We start from the raw sequence: 13,499 nt of genomic DNA, 5'->3' as shown, positions 1-13,499 counted from the left end.
CTAAAAGGGTATAAATACCCCACTGAAAAATATGCAAATGCAAAAAGAGTGAATGATAATAAAAATTTCAAAATTCAAGGCCAGAGTAACTGAACCCTGGAAGAAAAAAGCCAGTAAAATATCTAAACGGGTAAAAATACCCTAAATGAAAATTATGCAAATGCAAAAAATAAAATGATATAGTAATAATAAAAACTCAAGGCCAGGCAGGATGGTTCCCATCATCGGTTTTGCTGGTTATGCAAGAGACTCTGTTAACAGGAGAAGAATTCCTTTTAAATTTTGGTACTTGGATGGGATATCTGTTACTAAGAACATAACACAACTAGCAATATTGGAACTCAAATGGATTCATAGTTGGAGATCTGAATCCCCGGTGGTCTTTTGTGTGAGTTGGTTGGTTTGAGGTTTTTATTGCTCTTCTACACCCTAGGTTTTCCCTAGGTTCTTTTTTTGAGTCTTGGCAGGATGAGTCTCATTACCAGTTCAGCTGGTTATATAAGACACTCTGTGAGCAGGACAAGATCATTGCTATTTTTGAATTGAGCGCAGTCACATTGTGTGAGCTGAGGACTTGATATATTAGATATATTTTGAATGTTGGCAGGCCACTGAGGAAGACTATAGTCAAAACGAATCTGGCCTTGAGTTTTTATTATCACTATATCATTTTATTTTTTGCATTTGCATAATTTTCAGTGGAGTATTTTTACCCATTTAGATATTTTACTGGCTTTTTTCTTCCAGGGTTCAGTTACTCTGGCCTTGAATTTTGAAATTTTTATTATCATTATATATTCACTCTTTGCATTTGCATATTTTTCAGTGGGGTATTTATACACTTTTAGAAATGGTACTGGCTTTTCTGCTCCAGGGTTTAGTTATTCTCTTATTTCTTTATACAATTGCCTTTTTGTAATTGGAAGTGGGATACAATTTATCCTGGCTAATCACATTTTTTAAAACCCTTCAGTTTGTTTTGTTTTAGCTATATATCTTGGGGTTTTTTGGTTGTAGGGACTTTGGTTGGTTGTTGCTCACTTCTGAGTTCAGAACTAGGTGCCCAGCGACAATTGTATGGCTAGGTGCCTTATTCTGACTTCAGGACGAGTGACCTGTGGTGGCAAAGATATCGAGCAGCTCTGTGGGATGCCCGTATGAACGACCATCACAGCATGGGAACGGAGGGCTTTGGATCTTTCTGAAAGATCAGGAATAACAGTTAAGTTGTTAACATGTGGTTTAGGACTGTTATACCCTGGTTCCGCTGTGGAATGTGGTGGAAGACGTCCAGACTGCTTGCACCAGAATCAAGGTTTGGGATGTAGTTCATCTAAACAAAACAACACCAGAACAGGGGGGAAGCAGGTGTGTTGACCCATGCAGACAAGGCTCAAATTGGCTCGAGAGAGCCAAAAATGTGGTAAAAATGCCCCCCACTCCTTCTAGAGGACAGAACAAATTTTGAAACCAAGCCAAAAGCCACAACCTATGTCTTCCCCCGCCACCACATGCATACTGCCTTTTAGTACATAGGCATGTAAATACATGCACATGAACACTGACATTCCTTACAGTGTGCAACCAGAGTTTTCACAGGCAGCTATTGCACAGATGTATTTATACAAATTTCAGTACATCTGCGTTTTTTCCTAGTTTATACCTATGTACAATGTTTGTAGACTGAAAGCCGCTTTGAGTCCCAATTTTGGGGGTAAAGCAGGGTACAAATAAATACAACAATATAATTAGCCAAAGGACCTAGACACTTTTTGAAAGAGCACTACATCAACATAATTAGGGGAGGACAACTGCCACAGATCTGGGACTGAACTGTGTAAACAGCCTGCACCTGATTCAGGGTTTTGGGGCTACGTAGTGTAAACAGTACATAGGCAGCCTGGGGGAATTTGGGGTATAGAGATAATGTAGACATGTCCTTAGCCTTCTTCTGATACCTTGTATCTGTCCAAATGTAATTATCATTTCCAGCTCTGGGGTATATCCAATGTGTTGGAGCAAACTCCTATAATCCCCAGCCAACATGCCCAACTCTCTGCTGTCTGGGCTTTGGTGGGAGTTGCAGTCCATCCCATCCAGACTGCCCCCAGTTGAGGAAGGCTGAGTGGGCCACCCTGGCTCATAAGTAGATTAGAGTTGGGAAGAGGAGGGGGAGAAAGGAAGAACTCAAGCCAGCTGTGATGACATGTGTTTCCTTTCCAGAAGGCAGAGCCTGCTTCTGTTTAAGAGGGAAAGCACACAGAGGCGTATCTTGAAACATCCTCTTGTTCAGAACATGGCTTACTCATGCATATGGCATTGATTTCTCGTAAGTTGAAACAAGCGTGCGGAAGACTTTCAACAAGTCGCCAACAGACTGAATCACTAAACCAGTTGAAATGATTTAACAGCTCCCTTCCTCCCAGGGATATGTTTTCCCCCACCCACTCACTCACTCGCTCGCTGCAACCAGAAACAGAAGAGCATGAATTGCACACATGACACATTGCAACACACACTTTTCTGGCTGCCTTTTTTAAAAAGGGGCCATCTAAAATTTGTGAAAAAAAAGGGAGCAGAAAAGGTTTCATCTTGAGTCCGAAACAGGCTCACAGAGCAATCTCGTTACACATCAGGTTAAGCCAAAGGGGGCATTTGAAGGGCACACAGCCACTTCTTCACAGTAATTATATAAAATCGGGTGTGTGTGGTGTGTGGGGGTTCTAACGCATCAACAGAGCCACCTTCCAGAGCGCAGAAATATTACTTTGGACTTGTGCTGGATAGAAAAGGAAATAGAGGAGGGACCTAAACTCCTCCAGCCAAGCTATATCTTTATTATTTTATTTATCACAATATGTATATTCTGCCCTAGATCCAAAGACTTCATCCATATCATTCACCCATGCAATATACTGACATGCTGTTATTGTGTGCCTCCAAGTTGCTTGCAACTTACAGTGACCCTAAGGCCATAAGTAGTCTTGGCAAGATTTGTTCACAGGGATTTCCTCTGAAACTTGGAAAATATCACTTGCCTAAGGTTACACAGTACATTTGCCTGATTGAACAGGGATTCGAACCTTGGTCTCCAGAGTTGTAGTCCAATTCTGAAAAAACACTACACGATGTTGGCTCTTGTACAGGCAAACCTCAGTTAAGAAATCCTTTAACAGTGAAGCTTCTTTTTACATAGTCTTTTTCACCTGACCAGACCTACTTTTTCTCATTCTTTGTTTAACTGGAAGCTTTCTGGCAACATCAGCACGTGGTAAAGAAGGGCTGGAGAAACACAGACTGTCAGGTTGGGATGCAGCAGTGTTTCTACAGTAAACAATGCAAAAAAGAAAGCTGCAGCCTGGAAAGAGATTCTACTCTAATAGGACTTGTTTGAACTGGTCACTTTTCCAAGTTCTGATATGGAGAGAATGTGGTTCTTTAGCAGGTGACAGAAAGGGAAAAAGATTTTTTTAATGCTTCTCATCAACCCCCCCATCCCTTTTCCATTTACTATAGGATGGGAAGTTTGTGGACTCCAGGTGTTGTTGGACTGCAACTCCTATCATCACTCATCATTGCTTATGCTGGGAAGCAATGATGGGAGTCATAGTCCCAACATCTGGAAGGCCACAATCTCATCCCTCTTTTATCTGCCCATCAAAAGCTCAAAACACTCGAAACCACCCTAATTTCCCTTGGAAGGGAGTTCCATGATTGAGGTGCTGTTACAGCAAAAGCCCTACTATGTTTGCATACAAACCTAATTTCTTGAGGTGTTGCACGCAACAGAGACGAACCTGGGGGCCTCAAATTTTGGGAAGGCTCATATGGGAGAAGTTGGTTCTTCCAGATATCCTGGCCCCAAGCAGCACCTTCAGCTTAGTTTGGAAGCAGACTGGAAGCCAGGACAGTTCTTGCAAGACCAGTGTTAAATATCTCTCAAACACACACCCAATACTAGTCTTGTTGCTGCATTTTCCACTAGCTGCAGCTTTCATACACATTTCAAGGGCAACCTCAAATAGATCAGTAGTGAGGCCATGACTAAGGTATGAACACTGTGGCCATAGAAAATTTATCCCTAAGACAGATGTTTCAAAGTCCTACCTTTCGTGGCAAAAATGGATGGACCTCCACCATTATCTCTTAAGTATCCAGGAGTTCTTCTCCACACTTCAAACAGCAATAGTCTCTCTGAATTGCTGAAAGCAGATATTGGCTCTACTAAGTTGCCATTGTTTTAAAAAGACAGTTGAAACAGTACTGGCGAAATCACAGTGGTAGGTTCTAGCATTAAGTACATGACAACATACACTCCTGAACCACAATGAGTGGCCATTATGAGGGACATCTGAAGGTTGCTTAATATGGAAAAGACAGGACTGAGAAGGCCATAACATTTTGGATTGTCTTGAAGAGAACAGTGATCAGATCTTTTAGACAACAGTGTACAAAATATAATGCATCCCAAAGCAACCATCAAAAATATTTAGGTTGGAAATTGGGAAAAATTTTGACTGGTCAGGGTATTGGAACACTAGAGCAGACACTATAGTTCTGTTGCTGCTATTGGTTTGTCTTGAAGAGAACGATGATCAGATCTTTTGCTCCGCTGTGGACAAAACATAGTATGTCCCAAAGCAGTCATCAAGAATATTTAGTTTGGAAATTAGAAGAAGGGCGTATGGAGAATGTACCATTGCTCCAAATCAGTTGGAGAAACACCTGGTTGGAACAGTCATAAATCAACTTGGATCCATAAGGCAAGGGGCCAGAGAAGATCTGGGATCCTTTCCAGCCAAGTATCAAAGAACGACCTCAACCGTGAAAATGACCTGGAGATAGTTCTCTTTCAAGAATGAAGATTTAGGAGTGAGCCCTCCTCGTTGCAAGACCATTTCCATGTGATGGCCCTTGAGATTCTGGCCAGTTCTCCCCTGGATGATCAAACTTCTGGCTCGACTTCAAAGTTCCCGGGCAGACCTGAAGGACTTTATCAGAGTAAAAGTGGTAGAAGGTGGAAATATTCTTAGGGGGAAATAAAACAATCCCCCCCCCGCCCAAAAAAAAAAAGATGGAGCGGGGGAAAGAAGCGTACACAACCTTTTGCTTCATACAAGAGCCTTCTGTCTTTTTTAAATGATTCTGCAGGTAGTTGCCTTGGAAACTACCAAGTAGCTCTTCACTCGATGAAATTCTCTTCTCCAGTGCAGAGCTGATAATGTCTCCTCATGATGACACAGCGAGTTAAACTGACAACAACAGGAGGAAAAGTTCAACAAAGCAGTCCTTGAACCTGAAAGAGAGATAAACATAATTAAATAGGAAGAGGAGGGGAAGGGAAAAGAAAAACAAAAACCTGCAACACTACGTATTACAAAACTTGTGACATCAAAGGACTTTTTTGCAATCTACTTCCAAAAATAACTATCCGGGCTCATCAGAAGCTGCTGTCTAACATAGGCATGGAAACTGGTGTGGACCTCTGGATGTTATGCAACCGCACAGTCCCTAATCCTAGCACAGACTGGCACAGTCCCTAACCCTAGCACAGACTGGCGGCGCTCCAATGGCTACAATCCGCCACTGTGATGTAACGGATGTAGAGTGTTTGCACATCACGGCACTTCCATTACGTCACGAGTGCGGCATTGGCGCACTCACAACGTAACAATGCTGGTAGAAAAATAACCTGGTTTTCTTGGGTTCTTTTTCCTCCGGAGGGAAGTCGTGCAGTTTGGCAGCTGCGGCTTCCCTCCGGAGGAAATTAGGCCACTGGCAGGCTGACCTTTTTGGGCGGTCTGTATCACACCTATGATTCTAACTCACTAAACATCCAGGTAAATTGTAAAGGTTTTTACGGAAGCATCTAAAAGTTACACAGCACAGAGAGGGATCTCGGGAGATAGTGGCCTAAATCCTATTGTTGGTTTCAACTAGAGTAGATAGACAAGTTAGTCGACGTGGTGCAGTGGTATGAGAATTGGCTAGGACTCTGGAGACCAGGATTCGAATCCTGGCTTGGCCATGTAAACGTACCGGGTGACCTTGGGCAAGTCACAGTCTCTCAGCCTCAGAGGACAGCAACAGCAAACCCTCTCTGAAGAAACTTGTCAAGAAAACCCCATGATAGGTTCGCCTTAGGATCGCCATCAGTTGGAAATGACTTGAAGGCATGCACACAACAACAACAACAAAGACCAATTGAATCAACTGGATTTATCTACATGTTGACTCTAATGCTGCCAGACTTAAAACTTGAAGACTCCTGTACTTTTATGAAGGAGAGGAAATTTCAACAGGTGTTGCTTGTCAAGCAACTCGGTAACAAGCTACACCTGCTGAAATTTCTTCTTCTATACAACCATTAAAGGGACAAGAGCTCTCTCTGTTTTTCATTTTGATAACCTTACTTGATTCACTAGTCAACCGACTGAATGAGGGTATTCTTGCTGGGACCAGCCAACAGGACTCCACACTTTATGGTTGCCATCACCGGCATGGCACTTTTATGGGTCAATGACCACTTTGCCTATGAGTACAGGGGTTATGAATATGGATGCCACTTTTCATTTCTCCATCCTGTGGGATTATGGGATCTGTAGTTTGTTGTGGCATCAGATCTCTCTGACAGGGAAGGCTAAATATCTCACAAAGCTACAAACCCCTGAATTCCAAAGTACTGAGCCATGGCAGTTAAAGCAGTGTCAAACTGCATTAAGTTTGCAGTATAGATGCAGCCTAGATTCCTTATTCTTCCAGTTCCAACCAATCCTCCTTATGCCAACTTTCAAATGTTTTGCAAACCCTTTTCATTTTTTTGCATCCTGTCCATTTTTGTGGGAGCTGGATTTTTATTGGATTTTTATTTTTATTCTCGCACCCTCAGGACATCTGGGCAGCAGCTACTGAAGGTGCCTGGGGCTAGATTGTCCTCCACCACAAGGAGGACATTTTCCACTGCTGCCCCAGCCCTTTGGAATACGCTGCCCACTGAGCTCCGCTCGACTACCACCCTGGCCCAATTCAGGAAGGATTTGAAGACCTTCCTGTTCCAACAGGCATTCCCCGATTAAAAATCCTGTGGGCCTCCCTCCTCTTTCGTGGCCAAGAGGAAGGGCTTTGGGGCTTTTTTGCCTGTATTTTTTATTATTGTTTATATATGATGTATTTTGGATTTTATTGTATGTATTGTTGTTTGAAATTTTATACTGTAAGCCGCCCTGATCGAAGGAAGGTGCGGGATATAAATAAAAACTTTATTATTTATTTATTTATTATTATTATTATTATTAACAATAATATTTATTTGTATCCCACCTCTCTCTGTATTAATTAGCTATATAGTACTAGTAGCATCATTCTCCCAGCCTTTCAGCCTTAATTCCACAGGCTTCATTTGAATCAAGTTCCGTGCCACATCCAACCTAAAATACACTTTGGTGGCTTTAGCTGAAAAACCACTCCACCTGTTTGTCTGTAATTTGACAGATTTCTTACCAAGGAGCAGCTGTCCAGCATCTGCTCATTTCATAATAATCGACCACCTAAAAATGGGAATCCTTTTTAACCCCCTTAACAGTAAAGGCTGCCCTTGCACAAAACTCTCTATTTTCATGAAATTTGGAAGGTTTGATGTTCAGAGGAAGGACAATGGGTGCCTATTCTTATCTTATTACAAACTTTATTTATACTCCACCTTTTCCCCCAAACCAGGGATGCAAGGTGGCTTAGAAATTAAAATTAAAAAAATAAGTTTTTTTTTAAATCAAAGAATATTATTTTTTCATTTCTAAATACAGAATTAAATTATGCAATGCAATTAAGACATCAGCCTTGCTTAAAAGGCTTTTCTTTAAATGGAAACTTGGTTTTAAACACCAAACAACTACTAAATTCAAATAAACTTTTTAAAGAGTCTGGAAGCCAAACCTCTGTCCCTATTTCTCAAAAATGCAGTAGACTACATTTATTCATACGGGTCTACATTTTTTTGCAGACTTCATCTAATTCTGTTTATACAGTAAACAATTCAGTTTGTGCTCTGAATCGGAGGTACAAAGATTCGGGTTTCATGAATCTTTTTTTGGCTCAAGACCAGAGTTAAATCAGGAAGTCAAAGAGTGAAATCATCTTGTTTTCCAAAGTGCTGGATCTGTACTCTCCAACTGTCCCAATTTACCAGGGACTGTCTCAATTAATCCTCTGTCATCCCACATTTTCAGATGCTTTTAAAATGTCCCAGTTTCTCTCCCCTCCTCTCCTTTTGTCCTTCAGTTATTGCAAACTGAGTCCAAAGTGCAAAAGCAATTCAAACTCAACAGAGAAATGAAGGGACAGAAACTTGCTCTTCCCAGTAGACTCAAGAAAAAGGAAACTGTTGCAAGCCTCTCTTTATTTGGAAGTCCTCCCTCATTAATAACTTTTGCTATATTGGCCGCACTCTGATGCTGCTTGGTCACACATCTCCCAGTTTTTATCTGTGAAATCTTGTAGAGTATGTGGATAATGGTTTGAATTGAAACTTGTGGTTTGTACACAGAAAATGGATAACTAAATTAGTGGTTCCCAAATGTTGGTCTTCCAGATGTTTTGGACTTTAGCTCCCAGAATTCCTGTCTGGTGGTCAAACTGGCTAGGGCTTCTAGGAGTTGAAATCCCAAACACGGAGAACCAAACCTTGGGAATCATTGTTCTAAAGCATTTCCCAAACTCAGATCTTCCAGATGTTTTGGACTTCAGCTCCCAGAAACCTCAGCCATCTTGGCCAAATGTCTGGGATTCTGGGGACCAAAGTCCAAAACATCTGGAAAGCCAGAGTTTGGGAATCAATGCTCTAAAGCAGTAGTTCCCAAATTCTGGTCCTCCAGATATTCTGAACTTCAGCTCCTGTCTGTTGGCCAAACTTCTAGAAGTTGAAGTTCAAAACACTTGGCGAACCAAAATTTGGGAATCATTGCTCTAAATCACGGGTTCCCAACCTGTACTCTAATAAGCCCTTAGGGCTCAGCGTGTACTTCCCAGATGCTCCGCGGCCATTCCAGGAAAAAGGAAGAAATAAAAATTGAATTAAAAAATAAGAATACACTTATATATACTCCTAAACACCATTAACTTGTAAAACCTATAGGGTAGGCTTCCTAGGGACTCCACCATAGAAATAAGGGTTCTGTAAGTCAAAAAGGTTGCAAACTCCTGCTCTAAAGGAACGAACAGCTTCATTAAAAAATGGGCAGCCTTTCCTTAAACATGGCAAGCCATTAAATGTTCCTGACAACTAAACTGATACATCTCCTTTAGATTATACACGACCACAGAAACCTCACAGATGCACCAAACTGCGCCTTTTGCAAAATCTCCAGAGCAGAAAAGCCTTTCTTATTTTTTTGAAAAGGGAACATTTGACCGGTGTTACACTGCAGTCTTTGTGTCCACCTAGCGATGGGTCCTTAGCACTGCAGCTGTGCTGTGTTTCATGGCATTTAATTTCCTTTTTCAGTAATATCACAAAATGTTTCAAACTCCTTTTGTCTGGCTAATGATGCAGCGCCATCGCAGCTTGTGTGAGAGATCTGATGTTCCCGAGCAGCACGTCTGCCACGTGCAACCTCTGCCTTAGAATAAGTGCATCGTGCTTTAGTCAGGAATATTTCTTGCTACAGTCAGAGCAGTGTTTCTTAAGTGTGCATCATCTCTCTTTGACCTCCTGCTTTTGTTGTTGCTGTTGTTAACCATTCTCAAGCTGTCCCTGATTTAGGCTGACCCTACGGATGAGAGGGAGAGTTGTACACTGGTCCCATTTGAAGCAATCTTAAATTTCTGAGTCAGTGTTTGTTTATTGGGTTATTTAAAGGTAAAATGTCCTATAAGGTCATCTTTATAGTTTGTGTAAAGGACAACACAACATTCAGAGTCTACAAGTAGATAAATAGTTCTCCTGTTTATATGTTTTTCATTCAACCCACAATTGGTATAAGCCATTTGGGTATGTGGACATCCATATTAAATCCACAGGCTACTCTTCATGGTTCTCCTGTTGCAGCTACAATGTGGTATCTCGCAATACAGAAAACTTTCAGGGGTAGCTCAGCTGGCCATTTAACAAATACAAACAAAAATCCATCAGTGATACCTTTATTGGTCAACCAAAATGCACAATATACTTTGTTGCAAGCTTTCGAAAATGATCAGGCTATCATATTACCTCTTAACCTTCTTTTCTCCAAGCTAAACATCCCCAGCTCCCTAAGTCTTTCCCCATAAGGCATGGTTTCCAGACCCTTCACCATTTTAGTCGCCCTCCTCTGGACACGCTCCAGTTACTCAACATCCTTTCTGAATTGTGGTGCCCAGAACTGGACACAATATTCCAGGTGGGGCTTGACCAGAGCAGACTACAATGGCACAATTACTTCTCTTGATCTAGACACTATACTTTTATTGATGCAGCCTAAAATTGCATTGGCCTTTTTAGCTGCCGCATCGCACTGTTGACTCATGTTCAACTTGTGGTCTACTTGGACTCCTAGATCCCTTTCACACGTAGGCAGGATACAAACGGGCAGGGGAAGACGTCTTGGAGGCGTATTCTGCTGAATACGGAGCCTCCAGACCGCCCACCCCGGGGGCGTGGCTCAGGAGATGGGGCTTCCACATGGGGGGCAGTGAAGACGCCTCACCTGGGGCCGTTTCTGACCCGCAGTTTCCAAACCGCTGCCTCGGAGGACGCTGCAAAGAGAGAGGCAGCTTCCTCACGGGCGGCCAAAAACGGGGCTTTTTTTTTTCCTTTGCCAGCTGGCGGATGCGCAGCTGCGCAGCTGCAGCGCTAAGCAGTGGCGGCAGAAAGCCTATGGGCACATTTAAAGTGCCCAAGCCCCTTTAAAACTTTTTTCCCCGCTCTGCCCAAGAACAATGGTGGTCTCCTGCCAGCTGGTGATCAGCTGGTGTTGGCATCCTTGTCCGCTTGCACGTTGGTAGTGTCACCAGCATCATGGATGCCTCCTCTCCTTTGGTCCCCGCGCTCTTGCTGAATCTGCAATGCACAGCCACAGCTGTCGCCGCTGCCACCGCTGTCCCCCTGCCATCCCCCATCACCTCCCTTGTACATATGTAAATATTTACAGTTTTAGGGGTTTTTATTGTTAGGTGAAAATGGCACAGGAATGTGTGTAGGGGCTCACTTTAAAGTCCAAACTTTCCAAGCAGCGCATGCGTACATGTTGCTCTAGGGTTAGGGTTAGGGTTAGGGTTAGGGTTAGGAGTCTTAAAATGCGCTGCAGCTGTGCTGCAGCTTCCACACCTGCATGGCAGCTGACGCCTGACTGCAAACTGCGCATGTTCCAGGACCCCGACTCATTATGCGACGCAGCAGACACGGAGCTTTTAAATAGGCAACTTAAATTAGCGGCGTAGCAATTCTGGCGTACCGGTGCAGCAGCTTACAGACGGAGCTGCGCAGCTGCACATCAAACGGAAAAGAAGCTGAGAAAAGCAGCACCTTTTTAATGCCGCCTCTTCCCGCTTGGGGCGTGCGGGGGGCGTGTTCATGGCGGCATTCAGGTAAGGCCCGTCTGAAGGCTCTACCTTCATGACATCATGAATACACCCCTTTTTGCCCGTCTGTATCCCGCCGTAGTTTCATTCAGCCAGGTGTCCCCAATCCTGTATTTGTGCATTATATTTTTCCGCCCTAAGTGCAATACAGTGGTCCCCCGGGTTACGAAATTAATTCGTTCCGCTGCCCTTTTCGTAACCCGGAAGACTTTCGCAAGCCGAATTGCCATAGGCGCTAATAGTGAAAGCCGCTTTTTGGTGCGAAATAGCGCCGAAAAGCACCAAAAGTTTTTTCGTAACCCGAAAAAACTTTCGTAACGCGGAACAGTTTTTTTAAATTATTTTTTTTCGTAACCCGGGAATTTCGTAAGGCGGTGCATTCGTATCCCGGGGTACCACTGTACCTTACATTTCTCCGTGTTGAATTTCATTTTGTTTGCTTTGGCCCAGCTTTCTAGTCTATTCAGGTCATTTTGAATTTTGATCCTGTCCTCTGGGGTATTAGCTATTCTTCCTAATTTGGTGTCATCTGCAAATTTGATAAGTATGTTCCCAATTCTGCCATCCAGGTCATTGATAAATATGTTGAATAGCACTGGGCCCAGGACAGAGCCCTGTGGGACCCCACTGGTCACTTCCCTTCAGGATGAAAAGGAGCCATTGTTACGCACCCTTTGCATTCGGCCGGTCAACCAGTTACAAATCCATGTAACAGTTACCTTGTCTCGTCCACATTTTACAAGCTTGTGTGCAAGAATGTCATGGGGAACCTTGTCAAAGGCCTTACTGAAATCAAGATATACTATATCCACAGCATCCCCTACATCTACCAAGCTGGTAATTTTAACAAAGAAAGCGATTAGGTTTGTCTGGCATGACTTGTTTCTCTGAAACCCATGTTGAGCTTTTGTGATTATGGAATTGCCATCTAGATGTTCATAGACTCTTTGTTTAATTATCTGCTCCAGAATCTTTCCTGGGATTGATGTCAGACTAACTGGATGATAATTGTTGGGATCCTCTTTTTTCCCCTTTTTGAAGATGGGGACAACGTTTGCCCTCCTCCAGTCTGCTGGGACTTCTCCTGTTCTCCAGGAGTTTTCAAACATTATTGCCAATGGCTCCGATATTACATTTGTCAGTTCTTTTAATACCCTTGGATGTAGTTCATCTGGTCCTGGAGACTTAAATTTATTTAGATTAACAAGGTGTTCCTCTACTATCTCTTTACTTATTCTGTGCTGAAATTCCCTTATTCTGTCCTCTGCTCCATTATCCTCAGGTTGAGCACCCTTTGCCTTATCTGAGAAGACTGAAGCAAAGAAAGTATTGAGTAATTCTGCCTTTTCTCTGTCCCCTGTTAGCATTTTGCCATCTTCTCCACGCAGTGGCCCTACCATTTCCTTCTTCTTCCTTTTGCTGCAGACATATCCAAAAAAGCCCTTTTTGTTGTTCTTAACCTCTCTAGCAAGTCTGAATTCATTCTGTGCTTTAGCTTTTCTGACTTTACCCCTACACATGCCTGCTATTTCTTTGAATTCCTTTTTCGTGATTTCCCCCTTTTTCCATTTCTTATACATGTTCTGTTTCAAACTTAGCTCTGTTGAAAGTTCCTTAGTCATCCATCCTGGTTTCTTGAGACACCTCCCAGTTTTCTTTCTCACTGGAACTGTTTGAAATTGTGCCTTCAGTATCTCCCTTTTGAGAAACTCCCACCCGTCCTGAACTCCTTTATCTTTTAGTATTTCTGACCATGGAATCGCCCTCAATTCTTCTCTAAGTTTACTGAAATTCGCTCTCCTAAAGTCTAGAATGTGTGTCTGACTATGCCTGGTTTCTCCTTTCCACTGTATTTCAAACTCCAGGAGAACATGGTCACTTCCACCTAAGGATCCCACCACTTGCACCCCATTAACCAAGTCATCCTTGTTGGTTAGGATCAGATC

This window comes from Sceloporus occidentalis, unplaced genomic scaffold, assembly GCF_023333645.1.
Source record: "Sceloporus occidentalis isolate IW3139 unplaced genomic scaffold, rSceOcc1.0.p SCAF_5, whole genome shotgun sequence".
Classification (NCBI taxonomy): Eukaryota; Metazoa; Chordata; class Lepidosauria; order Squamata; family Phrynosomatidae; genus Sceloporus; species Sceloporus occidentalis.
Note: the sequence above shows the minus strand (reverse complement) of the source record.